This window comes from Nilaparvata lugens, chromosome X (genome assembly GCF_014356525.2).
Source record: "Nilaparvata lugens isolate BPH chromosome X, ASM1435652v1, whole genome shotgun sequence".
In the NCBI taxonomy this organism is placed as follows: domain Eukaryota; kingdom Metazoa; phylum Arthropoda; class Insecta; order Hemiptera; family Delphacidae; genus Nilaparvata; species Nilaparvata lugens.
The window spans coordinates 13003060-13018704 of NC_052518.1; the positions used below are offsets into that span (position 1 = coordinate 13003060).

The 15645-nt window shown below is 33.4% G+C and overlaps 1 long non-coding RNA gene across 1 annotated transcript; it reads right to left on the minus strand.

The window, feature by feature from the left end:
• Positions 1–92: 92 nt before the first annotated feature.
• Positions 93–15246, minus strand: LOC120354778. Its single transcript, XR_005573157.1, has 7 exons — positions 15019–15246; positions 12828–13051; positions 11279–11444; positions 9539–10125; positions 8779–8894; positions 7379–7477; positions 93–5408 (listed from the first exon to the last, which is right to left on the minus strand). It is a non-coding gene; the product is annotated as an uncharacterized LOC120354778 (long non-coding RNA).
• Between the last annotated feature and the right edge of the window lie 399 nt (positions 15247–15645).

Consider the following 15645-nt stretch of genomic DNA (forward strand, 5'->3'; position numbering starts at 1 on the left):
TTAATGAAACCAAAAGTGAAGAGATAATTTTTAATATGAAAATTAGCAATGAATCTAATAAATCCGTAAAACTTCTAGGGATAAAATTAGATGAAAACTGAACTGGGAGGATCATGTGGCCTTAATTTGCTCTAGGCTTGCACGAGTTAATTTTCTGTTGCTTAAATTAAAAAGTAATGTCAGTAACAACTTGCTGCTGAGTTTCTATTTTGCGTTTTTCCATAGCCACCTACTAACATATGGCATAATACTCTGGGGTAACTCCACTGGCTCAGACAGAGTGTTTAAATGGCAAAAGAAAGCTCTGAGATGTATCTGTGGGCTGTCTCCTCAAGATTCCTGCAGGAAGTACTTTAAGAAATTGAAAATAATGACAGTGCCCAGTTCATATATAGCTGTATAGCTTACATTGAAGAAAATATCAATAAACTTACAACCAGAACATCTATTCATGCACACAACACTAGAAAAAAACACACAATAGATCTATTTTATTCCAGGCTAACTAAGATCCACAAAAGCCATAATTATGTAGGTATTGAACTCTTTAACGCCCTTCCCGCCAGTGCCCGTGCAGTACCTTTGGTGAAGATTAGTTCAAGTCAGTATTGGGTAACTGGATAAAGGGCAAGGCTTTTTATCCATCACTGAATTTAATGAATTTAGTAAATCTGACTTGCTGTTTGTTTAGATAAAATTATTAGAATTACTAATTTTTGTTATAAGTAAGTTAATTTAGTGTTGTAAAATAATTAGTCTTACTGTTTAGTTTTGTAATCTTATTAGCATAGTCTTTGTATATTGTGTTATTTAATTAGTGATATAAGTGATGCACTGTAACTCACTCTTCATCTCTAGCACCATCATCATTATCATCCAGCTCATACTAGACTTAAAATACTTATGTTAAATAAGTTGTCTGGAATAAATTGAAATTGAAATATGAACTTATTTATACCATTTAAATTCATTCCAAGACATGTTATTTTATATTTTTGTGTAATATAAATAGGAGAAATCCATCTTTAACTTCAATCAGTCATGATTTCAGAATTCTGAGTTCATTTTTGAGTGTGAAAACTTTGTGTTGTTCATGAACAACAGTGGTCACTAACCTCAGAAGTGTAGAGGTTAGGTTGCTATAGGTGAACATGAGTTTGTAGAAATTGTAAGAACTATATTGTTATACTATAATATATTCTGAGTTTTTATTATGAATTCATTGTCTGAAAAGTTTAATGCTGAGGACATTTATGTTGATATTCCGGATGTTGTTGATTCTGAGGTGAATGATATTGAGTCAGATATTGAAGATGAGGAACTGATTCAGCTTGCTGAAAATATTGACCATTTTAACAAAATTCAAGGACCTGAGGAAATACCGTTTCCAAGGACTCATGAAAAGTGTAGTGTGATAGATAATGATATTGATTTGAGTGCAGAACCTTTGTCATCAACAAACACAGGTACTAGTTCTAGAGTTACTGAAAATAACCAGGCTAAAACTAGTGTCAAGAAGACTAAATCAACAAAACCAGTCTGCAGATTAATGAAAAATAATTATTTGTTAAGAAGGTTGAACGGTCTGATAAATAATGATATTGCTAAGAATAGGCTCAGAAAGCTGCTTCACGCATTCTCAGAGCTGAGTAATGTTCTGAGTGTGGATCAATGCAAAGCAGTTTACTTTGTCTATGTCCGATCTATAATACTATATGGAATTCTAGCTTGGGGAGGGGCTTCCTCCTCAGTCATTGAGCCTCTTGCAGTCACCCAAAGATCTATTATAAAACAATCTTGAGAAGAGACTTTAGATATCCAATAATACAATTGTTCATCAAATTTCCCGTACTGGATGTTAGACAGCTTTTTTAAATCTTTGTTGATCCACATAAAAAAATACAAAACGGAACTTCTAGGAGAAATAGTTAACCATAGCTACTCAACTCGTCACAGATCCAATTACAACTTTGAGATACCTAAGCTGTCTCATGGCTCTGAACTGACAAATCCTTCATACCTGGCCCATATGTTGTACAGAAATGTGCCAGGGGTGATTAAGGAAGCAGAGGCGCTTAGTTTGGTAGTGTTTAGGAAGGGTGAACCAGATTGGTTGGGAAGCATCAGAAGAACTACTCCAATCTCGTTATGTTCGGTGACCAACACGTCTTCAAAGTTTCCAGACAATTGATTGGTATTTATTTTATCATTGATATTACCGGATTGACTGTTTTGCCTGTTTGGTTAATGGCTTTTTTCTCTCTTCTGAGACTTTCTGGAATATCCCAGCCACTACGGTCTTCAATTAAGTATTGTTTTTTTTATTTATTCACAACTAGTATTTAATGAGCCTGGATCAAGGTAGTTTCTATGCTCAGTCAGAGCAGAGTACATCATATAAGAGTTAGCGAAAATATTAAGGGGTGGTTTCCGAGCTCGGGATCTATAAGTTCTAGACTTACTAAGTCCAGGACTGAATTAAGCGCTCGGATCGTAATCGATTTTCTGAGTCACGATTTTATATTCTAAACTCCGGGGTCTATAATGTTCTCGACTTATTTGAGTCCAGGACTTTAATTTAGTAAACATGAGGGAAATTCACAATATTTTGCTGTTATATTGTTGGCATTATAGCAAAACGAAAACAGCTGATTGCAGCGGGATAATTCAAATGAGCATGCTCTCCAAACTATTTTGTGAAAATACGTTTCGATTTCTTTGTAGGCCTATTCAAAGCAAAACCTAACCTTTTGAAAGATGAATGAATAAACATTTTATTTTACTTTATGCTATTATTGATCATTGATCCTAACCAGTGATTTTGGAATAAAAATCTCATTAGGCTATTGAGTTTGAAAACGTATTTGTTTTGAAAAAAAAATTGGAATATTAATTTATTATTGTTATATTAATATGTTGAATATGACATTGATTAATAACATTCAGATTGAATATAAATTCCAAGCCAATCCTTGTATTATTTTTCTTGATCATTTTTAGGTTATGTCACATTCGTAAAATAAGGTTAGTTTTTTACGCATAATTTTGATACAATTTTATTGCAAAATAAACTTGCAAACTATAAATTATGAATTTAGATGGACTAATCCAAATAATTTAGGTATTCCATGACATCTATTTGGCTTTTCATCTACTACAAAACAATAACTGAATTGTGTGTTAGTCTAGAACTTAAATTTAAACCCTACCCCAGTCGAGGGTTTAAAATTTTTCTGTTTTAAGTTCTGGACTTGACGATTTTTTATAAATCCTCGACTCGGAAAGAGGCGAGAATCTAATTTAAGTCCTGGACTTATAAGCCCTTCACTCAGAAAGCGAAATTATAAACTCCAGGGTCTAACGTGATCTCTAAACTCCAGAGTCTATTCAAGTCCTCAACTACGTTAACGCTCTGACTCGGAAAGCCAATTTTCTGACTCCAGAGTTTAAAGCAAGTTAAAGTCTAGAACTTAGCTGAATCCCGAGCTCGGAAGCCGGCGCTAAATTTTAAATTAGTTTCCTAATCAATCAATGCATCAAGTATTCCTTCATTAAAATATACAGCACAATGAATTATCTATTTTATAATCAAAGTATTGATAATAGATCTGCATTATAATTATTATATTCTCTATTATTTACTTCTAACTTCTATGAGCAGATTAAGCTTATGTAATAACGTGGAACTCCCCCCCACCCCTACAGACAAATGGATAGGGATGGGGGTATTCCAAAATATGTATAGTGAGATCCACGTTATAATGGCAGTGTTTGATTAGCAATGGTATTGCTATCCTTGTCTATAATTCAACAAAGCGAATAGCGCTATCTCTTTCTCGCTTTGCTTTGAGTGTAACATTAAACGCTCGTAAGAGGGATTGATGATGTTACAAATGTTGCATTTGAAAAGTTCTCCACAGAAAAGCGAAATGCTGACGCTGGAGACTGGATGCGTATTTTTAAAATGATGAAGTAGAGCGTTTTTATATTAATTATATTTATTATTTATAATACTTATATTAATTATACCCGACCGCACAGTTGGCATGATCGTCTTTTAACAATGTAGAATTAATAATTAATTAACAAAATATTTATCTTAATCATGAAAATTCATTATGAAATTATTGTAAAATATAATTTCTTGCTTAATAAAATATAATTGATTATTTTAAACGAGAATGAACCGTTAATATTACATAATTAAACCTGTATCAGATACAGTTATTGAAGGCATTGACAAGACAGAGGGTCGGCAACGTTTTTCTCCTATCTTTCTCCACTGCCATTATAACGTGGTATATAATATAGTACTCACTATAATGTATTGTATTTCACATTATACATTGTATCATGTTTTTTGAAAAATAAATAAATTGAATTGAAATTTATGTTGAATTTAGGATTCATACTATAAGCAGTACAGTACATGTTATGTAAATATTATTACTGATGGATATCTAGTCAACATTCAAAAAATAAAAATCTTTACAATAAACTTTTTACAATTATTAACAAAGATCATGACACACCAGTAAGTGGGTATTACAATACCAGACAGCATGGTCATTGGTCTTCAGTCAAAATACTAGAACACCTACCTATCTAATAAACACTTAGAACAAAATAGGAAAACAAAGATATTGTCAAATTTCACTAAAAATTTATTAAAACAGTACCAACGCATCATCAGCTGTACTGAGGAATCCTGAGGAGACAATATCTTTGTTTTCTTATTATGGAGAGATTTCACAACATCACCATCAATTCTACTAACTTACAACAAAGCCTAAAGTATTAAAGTTACTATTCAAATTACAATTGAATGATACCTATGAAAAATAATGTAATAAAACAAATATCAAGACCGGCTTTGCCAATGTTATTATGCATCTGTTTACCGATCAAGCTTAATTAGCAAGTAATATTGGATCAAGGTAGTTTCTATGCTTAAAGTCAGAATAGAGTACAGCAAAAACATTACGTTTGAATATTTGTGTATTCAGTCTACATTTTTGCCTCCTGAATCGTGCCTGACAATAATCATCTAGCATGTTACAAAGTTCACTTCCTTCTTATGATAGTGCTTTGCATCCTATCTGTGTTCTTTCCTTGAAGATATTCAATTGTAATTCGTGAGTTATTGATGAATATCTATTAAATTCCTCCATGATTTATTTCTACATCACCGTTTGTTGTTGGTTTTCTGTGAGCTACTTGACGTTTTTATATAAAATACAGAAAGTCTACAAATAACTAGCTGTAAATAATTATTTATGGCATCATGTTCAACCAATACTCACAATGATCATTGTAATATGACATTCTTTTGTGACATCACCAAGTGATTGTCAGCGGTTCCTTCACCGTTTCCTCGTCAACTGGAACTTTCCTCTTCGAGTAACGAACTGAAATGTAAAGAATTCTAGTTGAATTTTTTTCTCAAAAAATACAGTCAGATCAGAAATATTCATCAACAAACGTGATTATTTTTATGCTTAGTACATTTTTCAAGTTTGAGCTTTCATAAATTAGATCTTCAGGATGAGTTGTCCAGCACCTTGAGGAATTATTAATCTGAACGGAATTGGATACATTTATAATAGTGATATTTGGACAAATATAATTTATTGATAGAAGTATAGAAACGAATTTGAAAATATTTTTTACATAGGTAAAGAAAGTGAATTAGATCAAGTGAACTCCATTTCGAATCCAGACATCGTTCAATTTTAAAGTATCATAAAAAGTGTAGAAATTAAAATTAAATTCTACTAAGTGGTTTGGGTTTTAGATCAACATAAATTAAGAGTTCATATGAAGATCATGGGTGCATAAATAGTTCTTACGCCTTGATATACAAGGTTGAAGATTTAGTACCTATCAAGTTTGTTGAGGTCATTCTGGGAAGGAAAATTGAATGACATAAGGTTTCTTGCCTGAAAAATTGAATAATGTACGATTAATATCTCTCTCATCTCATGAGACATTTAATTCAAACCGTGAAAAATAGATGTTGAAATCAAACTTTTTGAGACGTGAGATACCGCACAGTATAAGATGAAGCTAAAGTTTAAACTAAATCTGATTTTTTGGGTTAAAACTAAAATTCCGTTTGTATAGTATTAGTTTAAACTCTTTGAAAGATTAGACCACCAAAGCAGGAGGTTTAAACCAAAAAAATTTGATTAACTTGATATTTGCAAAGAAACAAATGATGGTGATTTCTAGGATGAGGAAAAATTTGTAAACGTTTTCGCCTGAGTAGAGCAAAAATGTCAAATTCGTAATGGATCAAATAAAAGACTCAAAAAAGAATAAGACAACTTTGAACAGTGCTCTTTCAGCACAAGACATGTTTTCAATAACACTGATATATTTTCTTTCGTAAGTTTTCTAATAAGCGTGGGAGACCAAATAAGACTAAAGCACAACATCACTTTTCTTAAAAAATATATTAACTCAATGAAATAGTATTTTTTTCGTCATTTGAGAAATTTATCAATTTTTTCTTCTATTTCCGTACAGCATACAGCTCTGAGGATCTTCAACGATGAATAAGTAGAAATATAACCTCAATGTACTTCTTGATTGTAAACAAATAACAAATTACCTGTAGAATTCAGCCTTCTTGATAGTGTGAACTATATCATTCTATTACCAACTTAACGCCAAACTAGTTTAACTTGAACTGGATTGATAATTACACTGAAAACCCCGATTCAAGTTTAAACTTTCAGATTAACTTGATCTAGTTTAGCAATCTATACTGTGCAAACGGTCCTAACTTATTAGGATACCAGTTACCAGTTATGTTGTTACACCATCATCAAACTCTTTACCAGAGTGAAGAACAGGACATCAGAGAAATTACTCTATCAAAGTAACGATACAAAACAAAGTCTACCAGAGATTGACAATAATTGTTCAACGACTGAAACCGATATCACGTTATATTGAATTCGTTGTGACGATTTTGAACAATTTTATTGAATTTGGATAACTATTACAACAACATCACCTTCACTACTACTCAAAATATTGAGTGAATTAGGTATTATAATAAATTACAAAAGAATCCTTGAGCTTTTCAAGGGCCATTATATTTAATAGTTTAATTAAGGTAAAAAATGCAATATTATAATATGCTCAAGAGGCACCGTCATTCTAAGTAAATCACTCTGCACTCTCTTAGATATTCCTATAAACTAGACTTTGAATGCGGCCAATCGCTTATCAAGCATCACAAATTATTGCTTTTAAAATGCATTGTTTATAAAAATTCACACAAATTATGAAATTCAATGTTCAAATGGTTCCATTTGTCGTAGACTACCTCTACGATGAAAAATAATTAACTTATGTTGGGAGCTCTTACCATATTACAACCTCCAGCAGCTGTTGCGGCGGACACTTTATGTTCTTTCAACTATTCAGCAGTGCCTCTGGCCTTGTCCGATATATTCCATCTGAATATCTGAAATTATGTAGTCATTGAGTCACTCACTAGTCCCATGTTCATTCAAAGTATGACAATATTTGTATCAATATGTAATAAATAAATATCCATATCAAATTGGAATTTATGAGTTTCATTATGATATCAAACATGGATGAAGCAGCAGTATAAGGATGTTTAAAGAGAATGAAGTGTATTTTCGGTATATATCAATCTTGATGGTGTCTGAGTATTTAGTTTTTCAGGGTCATTGCAGAAAAGGAATAGTATTTGAAAATTATGCCAGTTAGTGCAGGCCAAAAACAGTTTGATAACTTTCAATAGCATTTTAAAATCTGCGCCATAAAGGTGCCGTATGTTGCTTAGTGTTTCAACATCTGGAGATTGATAATTGTGTAACAACTTAGACTAGATTCGCACTCTACAAAGGTGGTTCAATTTGAAGTTTTTCTACATTCAAGTGTTAATGTGGCTCCAAACCATTGAATCAAATATATATTACATTAGAAAAGATACTTAATTATTGTGGAATATTCATTACTGTACTTAGCATGGGAAATAAACATAAAAAGAATGAAGTTAAAACCCAGAAAATCAAATGTTTTGAACTTGGGATAAAAAATTATCTATATAAATTAAAGCGAAATTGCACTGATTCATCCACTCACTCATTCATTCATAATCAACAGAACTAAAAATCTACTCAACCAAATACGTTCAAATTTGGCATATGTTTATGTGGCCTTCTAGAGGCGCACTAAGAACGGGTTTGAAAAACTTTCAAAGATACGCTCAAAATCTGTATTTTTCTGCGTTTTCTCAGTTGTTAAAGTACAGAAATTTACGCCAAAGATATGCCCAAAATCGGCGTTTTTTTTAGCTTTATCAAGAGCAAATTAACAGAAAATATACAAATTTGATACATATTTTCAGCTAGGTTCTTGAAGTTTTGTGTTAGAAGAGCTTCAAAATGTTTCCGAAGATACAACCAAAATCGACGTTTTCCTGCGTGGTCTCAGTCAACTGGTGATTAAATCGATCCTAAATATTTGTATTTGACGGGAGGGAGCTAGCTCAGATGAAGAATGCAGGCGAGCAAAGCGAGTCTGCTGTGCTTATCCCTGGACGATCCAGCCGGGGGTTCAGGGGGCGGAGCCCTCTGCCTAAACGGATAAGGCGAGCTACGCGAGCCTGCCGGCTAGTTAACTATAGTTTTATTTGGTCCAACAGCTGTTTAGATTTGATTCAATCTTACTCTATGCCCACGGTCTTAACAATCATTATCGTTCGATAATTTTCATGGAGAATAAAAAACTCACCTCAGCTTCACCGAAACCACGTATCAAATAGCCTCCTGGATTACTGAAAACATCTGGTTCTTGAAGACAAAACGTTTTCAATTGCGTCTTGTTCCACTTGAGACTCCTTGTATCTACTGAAAATTACAAAGATACTTGAAATAGATTGGAATATTAGATACAACAACATAAAATCTCGATCTCTAAAGGTACTATCGAGATAGGCATACACAAAAATTTTATTGTGTTATTGGGCTATGATTTATTGATATACTAACTAAACAAGTTCTAGAGTGCAGGTAACCCTAGTTTATCAGTAATGAGAGCAGATTATTCTGATAAAATGTGTAATGGAAAATATATTAATTTTTTACTTGGATTGAGCTGTCGGAACACTACGAAATACTTAAGACATTGATGCATTAACTTTACATCAAAATCCTGTTCTTCACACAGAAGATATAGGCCTATATATTACAGATAAGGCACCGATCAGAACTCATGTTGTTTCAAACAGTACAGGAGTTTTAAATCAACTTCGAGTCAGTAAGGTTATTAAAGATTTACTTTGCATTCAGATGTTCATCACACACATGATGAACAGCACATCTGAGATCAGAGATCCACGCATATGAAAGACTTTACATTCAGATAATGCTCTTAAGATAATCTACATGAGTGACTAACTCCCAATTGTTTGACACCTGGTAGGATACAAGCATCATTTCAAACGTTAATCCATTGAATGTTAAAAAATTATAATGATCAATACATAACTTACCGGGATTTCAGGTAAAGCTGATTTGTCTAGTATCATTTCTTCTCAGTCTTGATAGTAATTCAATGTACAGTAGTCGATAAGATTCCAATCATTCGTGATAATTGTTTATATCCTCTCCGTGAAATAAACTGCTCATAGCACTGCTCACAGAAGGCCCTTCTTCACCTCTCGCATATCGAAAGCTTTCAGGAACTGAGTGAGCTGACTGACACAAATGCTGAGCCGTCAATTAAAACTTCGTCAATGAGGGAGATGGACTGAAAACTTGTATTACAACTATAATATTCTTCTTCCTCTCACGGGTTAGGTATTAATGCCTGTTCGGAACCTCTGTGCCACTAAAATTAACCAATCTCTCCCTGAGACGTCCGCGATCTCTTCTTACTCCGTTATTCCATATCGTTGTTTATTTGACAGTCCTTTTTTATGATCCATATTTCCGGTCCTATCCGAGGCTAATCAGGTTATGAGGTTTGTCAGTAAGTGAGCTTATCCTTTGGCCGCGTTACGAGCGCTGCACAGGTTGAGTTCAGTGGTGGGGCAACCTTGCTGCACCCGAACCTGCAGGATTTAAACTGAATATTTGCCTGAAAAAATAATCCAAGTTATACGATTTCAGAAAAATGCAACTCACCACCAAACAAATCAATATGCCATAATCATTGGATGGTGTCAAGTTACTGATGGACATCTAGAATGAAAACATCAATTTGCATTCAACACAAGCCATATTACTATTACAAACAAAACTTGAGTAAATAATTTCAAACTTTTTTGTCTATTGGTTCTCAAAAAAGAATGGAAAAACTAGGATTTTTGGCGTATTTTTGAAACCCACTCATGAAAAGAATTCTAGTCTCTAGCTAAACTTCTGCACTAGATTTGTGCATTTTCTGTTCATTTATTCTCCAAATAGCTGAGAAAACACAGGAAAATGCTGATGTTGGGAATATCTTCGGAATTTTTTAAAATCCGTTCTTAATGTGCCTCTAAAAGGCCAATTGAACACACCTGCCAAATTTGAACGTGTTTGGTCCAGTAGATTTGATACATGACTGAGTGCCATTTCGCCTTTTATTTATAATTATATATTGTAGATATGTTAATTTTCATTAATGTATTTCGCTAGGTGGAGTTCTGTCTCTGACTATTATGCAAGTCATACTTTGTTGAATAAAATAACATATCAATACTAGCTTATTCTATAATTATATATTTCTTCATCATCTGTAATCTATATGTCTTCATCACCTTTGGAGTTAATATTATATGAACTTTTTCAAGTTTTAAATTTATCATTGGAAGTATTCAAACACGTAAAATAAAATATAACGGGAGTTATAGATTCCAATTTGTCTTGCCTGTAAAATTAGATGGACATAACCTAAATGGTTCTCTCTAATTATGTTTTAAAGGTAAAAGTGAAGGTTAGGGAGGTTAGGTTTCTGCTTTCAAATATTAATACGCTAATATTATTTTAAAATGTTTTGATGATTTTAGATAATAAACACAAGTAACGAAAAGTTGAAATACTAGAAAATTCAAAATAAATCTATTACTTTATTTTTGATTTTAGATAATAAACACAAGTAACGAAAAGTTGAAATACTAGAAAATTCAAAATAAATCTATTACAGTAGGCCTATAACGAGTTAAGAATATTAAAGTTTTTTGATCAATTATTATTCACATCGTTATTATTTTCAGTAAAAGAGACATTGTAACTTATACAGTACTCACCATGATCGCGTTGACAAGTCATTTTTGTTTATTAGATTTAATCAAGTCCTTCAATTCCTTTTCCAATACTGTAATTTGTCTACGCAATGACCAAATCGATATCCTTGTCATCAATTCCAAATTCATCAAATTTTGTTTTGACACTTTCCTCTTATGGTGTAACCAACTGTAAAGAGAGATTGTTAATTGAATTAATTTATTGCTCAACAAATATATAGTTGTAATGTTTCATCCATGAACTCCTCTGTGTTTTCCTTCACAAAAAGGACATATCATCAACTCTATCAATGATACAACTTGCATTCAGTGAATAAAATAAAACCTACTCACTTTTTTGGCACTGCAAAGGTAAATTTCATTATTTATCAAGAAATGGAAGTAGTATCTTTGATATAGTTATTATCAAGTATTTCAACAAGGAAAACATCAACTACAGTTACTTCATTATGTCGCGCACATCAAATTAAACAAGTCTGAAAAGAGTCGGGTTTCTATATTTTTGGTGTAAGGCTAACACAAGATAGCATCACTTTTTATATTATATGTAAAGTTATTTAATGAGGTTACAACAGTATGCAGTATGGTTTTGTGTACGATTATGTGTTTTTATCTTTGTTGAATAAATAAATAAATGATGTTAGCATGTCGTTTTGCCAAGAGCAACGAGTGTTCCTTCCTCAACATTATTGTACCAGTATTCAACGCCTCCAGATTTTTTCCTGTAGAGTTATTTCGAGGGGCTGAATAAATAGGCTTCATACACTGAATAAATTAAATATAAAAATAACGACGGAGATTAGCAATATTAGTTTAGGGACATTTCATAAAGTGCCGAGAAGTAAAGAGTGGTAAATCACATTCTTGGGTGTATTAATAACGAACAAGGCAACACAAGGCTATTTCATTTTTAACTTGTGTTATGAAATGTTAGTAATAATTGTGAAAACTAAAATTAAATTATGAATATAAGTATATTGCGAGGATTGTCTCAGAATTAAGTTACATCATTTTTTAAAAGGGAAGAAAAAATTTTCTTCAAAGTTCAGTGGCAGTGTATGAGATGTGTATGTTAATTTTAACATTTGGAGAGAGTAGCTAATGAATTTTGTGAAGCGTAAGGCTACGGTCGGTGTTTTCGGACATCTTCAGTTGTTTTGGGCACGTGGCGTGGATGGACGGCCGCTTCGTTGTTATGCTTCCTTAAACAGAGGATTGGCCCACATGAAACAATTGGCCTTGACATAACGTCTATACATACCACACAGCTCGCGGTGAATTTTAGTTGTACTTTATTCTTTCCCGTTAAAAAACGGATGACACCACGTATTTTGCAATCGGCGGTAGAAATGAGAGGTAGCTCCATATTGGATTGCTCGTAACTGAAGAATGAATCATGGTAGCCTCATGAGAATGTTACAGCAATACCACTAAACCTGGAAGAAATTTACCTGAAAATTTCAGCCTTTTCCTCCATGTACAAGATTATAAAAAAATAGACAATCCTCGTCTCAGAATATTTACATATGATCAGGATCAGAATATAACATACCGGTTTGAGACCGAGCGTTGACATACGTTTCCTGGATTTCTTCTTCCAGAGGGATTGTTTGGTTTTGCTGGCCATATCAACAGAAGGCCCTTCTTCTCCAAAAGATCCTTTCGGCCCTTCTCCAGCTCAGGAACTGAGTCCGACTCAGCTGCTGAGGCATCACTTTCAACTTCCATCAAAGAGGAAGATGGGTTATTAAGTTCTATTGATTCTGGCATCTTCGCCTGAAAAGGAGATGTCCATACTATTAATAACACTTAGGTTATGAACTAATTCTGTTACTGACACAACTTGGATTTTATTATTTTTCAGGAATACGAATCGTATCTGTAACAAGTATTTCATCACGGAAAACAACATGAAGGTTATTGTTTTGGAACCAGACCATTAAGATTCAACTCACACTACCTCGACTCGAATCGTACGACTCCAGTCGAGGATACTCCAGTCTCTCGACCTCACTACTTTTTCGCTCATTGTCACTACTTCAATTCCATGCTACTCTTTTTTCTAACCATACTTTATTAAAAATATAAGATCTAATTCGTCACTAATTTGCATGTAACAGATTTTATAATAGTTATAAAAATATTGTCTCATCTAATTCGTATTATTGTCTTATCTGAAATGATGAAACATCACGTTCATGGAACATAACCTCACTTTCATTAAAAATGCACGGTACTACGCAAATCAAGTCGAGGCTTGACCAGCACGACTGTACAACTGCTCAAAGAGGCACAACGCTCGACTCAGTCTCACAGTCGTGAGGTCGCGGAGACTAGAATCTACTGGTCTACTAGGCTCAACCCACACTTAAGCAACTCAGGTAGAGAAGAGACTTGACTCTAGTCTCTTCTAGATGCAGCATGTATTTTCAAATGGTGACGTCGCGGAGACTAGAATCGAATGGTCTGCGTGTCACCATTTCAATTCAATTTCATTTATTGCCAATTAGAATATTCAAAACATATTACAAACTCTTTATAATATGACATATATCATTAAAAATATAATTAAATAAACATAATTACTCATACATATAATTGAATAAAATTAAAATAAAATATAAAATGTAGGCATCACCAGCAAAAAGAAAATCACATGCTGCGTGCTGCGTCGAGAAGACTAGAGTCGCAGTCTCTTCTCGACTTGAGTTGCGTAAGTGTGAGTTAAGCCTCAGTGTCACCATTTGAAAACACATGCTGCGTCGAGAAGAGACTATAGTCGCAGTCTCTTCTCGACTTGAGTCGCGTAAATGTGAATTGGTTAACTCCAAACAAATCACTACAGCCATGGTCACTATGGCGTTAGTTAGGTTGGTTTACTCATGTTAGTCCAGGATTCAAAAATGAATAGTTATCAAGTAGGCCTAATTGAAGTTGCTAAAGCAAACAATCGAATAAGATTGATGTAATCTAGATAAGATGATGTAACCGGTAATAGAAGTTTCAAGAGAATTTAAGATTGGTTATGATATTATGACTAGGCGTGCAGAAGAGAAACAAAATCTGGGCAATAGGAACACAAACTGAACGCTTGCACTTGATAGTGTGAGCAGCTTCATGCAAGTTACAACGTGTTTCAAGACATTTTCCAGATTTTGTTTTTCGGCTCATACATGATTCGAAGTGCACTTGCACATATAGGCACTCAATGTGGTGATCACACCCTAAGCATCTCTTGTTTGCGCACAGGCATCTAGGCTATTTGCCCATTTTGCTTCTACCATTTTTGTAGAAGTTATTATGTTAGTGTAATCATTATTTGGTCTTACTTTGTTTCTAAGTTTGATTACAAATGGTTTTTATTTCGTAATCTGCATTTTTTTTAAATATACACTTTCTGTAGGCCTACGTCTACTACATAAAAAAATTAATAGTCAAGTTGAACCAATTCAAGTTTACAGGTTCAGCTATGGAAGCATGGACCACTGAGAAATGCGAAATTGATTTTTATTCAATGTATTGATACATGAATAGCCAAATAGAGAAAATCATTATTGGAGGCTAGAAAATGATAAAAAATAATACAATTTGCATAACCAATAAATTAAATTACAGCATGATGCCTAGACTTGGTTTAACTGGGAATAAGAATGATTATTATAGATCGTAGAAAGGGTGCGTAGGCAGCATATTTCAAGATTTTGAACACTGACAAATAATAATTTAGTATGCCTATTACTCACCTAAATATTATCAAAAATAATGGGAAGGAATCTGACCCTTTTAGAATTAGTGGATCCTGATGAGTTGAGTTAATGTTGGATCTGACGAAACAAACTAACAACAAAGTGGAAAAATGAAGCAAAAATGGAGAATGGACCATTCGCATTCACTGAGTTTTGATGCACAAACACAAAGGAAAGAAGGATCATTCAGATACAAACCACTCTCGATTGCAATTGCGCATAGGCTTCCTGTTCCCTCTCATCAATACAAAAGAAAGTAGAGGTTTGACCGGGAACCGGAAATCCAGATTAGGAGCTTTATACAAAGCATGCTGTCTGGACGAAACATAAGTGACTTGATAAATTGTCTGTCGTTGAGGTTGAGCGTCTTACAATGTTTCAGAAATTATTTTTACGTACAGAGTAGCCGTTAGAAGAGCATACACATTATAATTAATATTATTACAAAGTATTTGCTGATTTGACATCTTTTGACTTTTGAAAGTTAGTTTTGATCCTTTCACATTTTGAAAAAATTGGGTAAAGATCAAATTAGGTTGAATTGGATGTTGAGTTTATAGTGAGGTCCACGTTATAATGGTAGTGTTTGATTAGCAATGTTTTATTCTGTTTTTAACCGTCAAA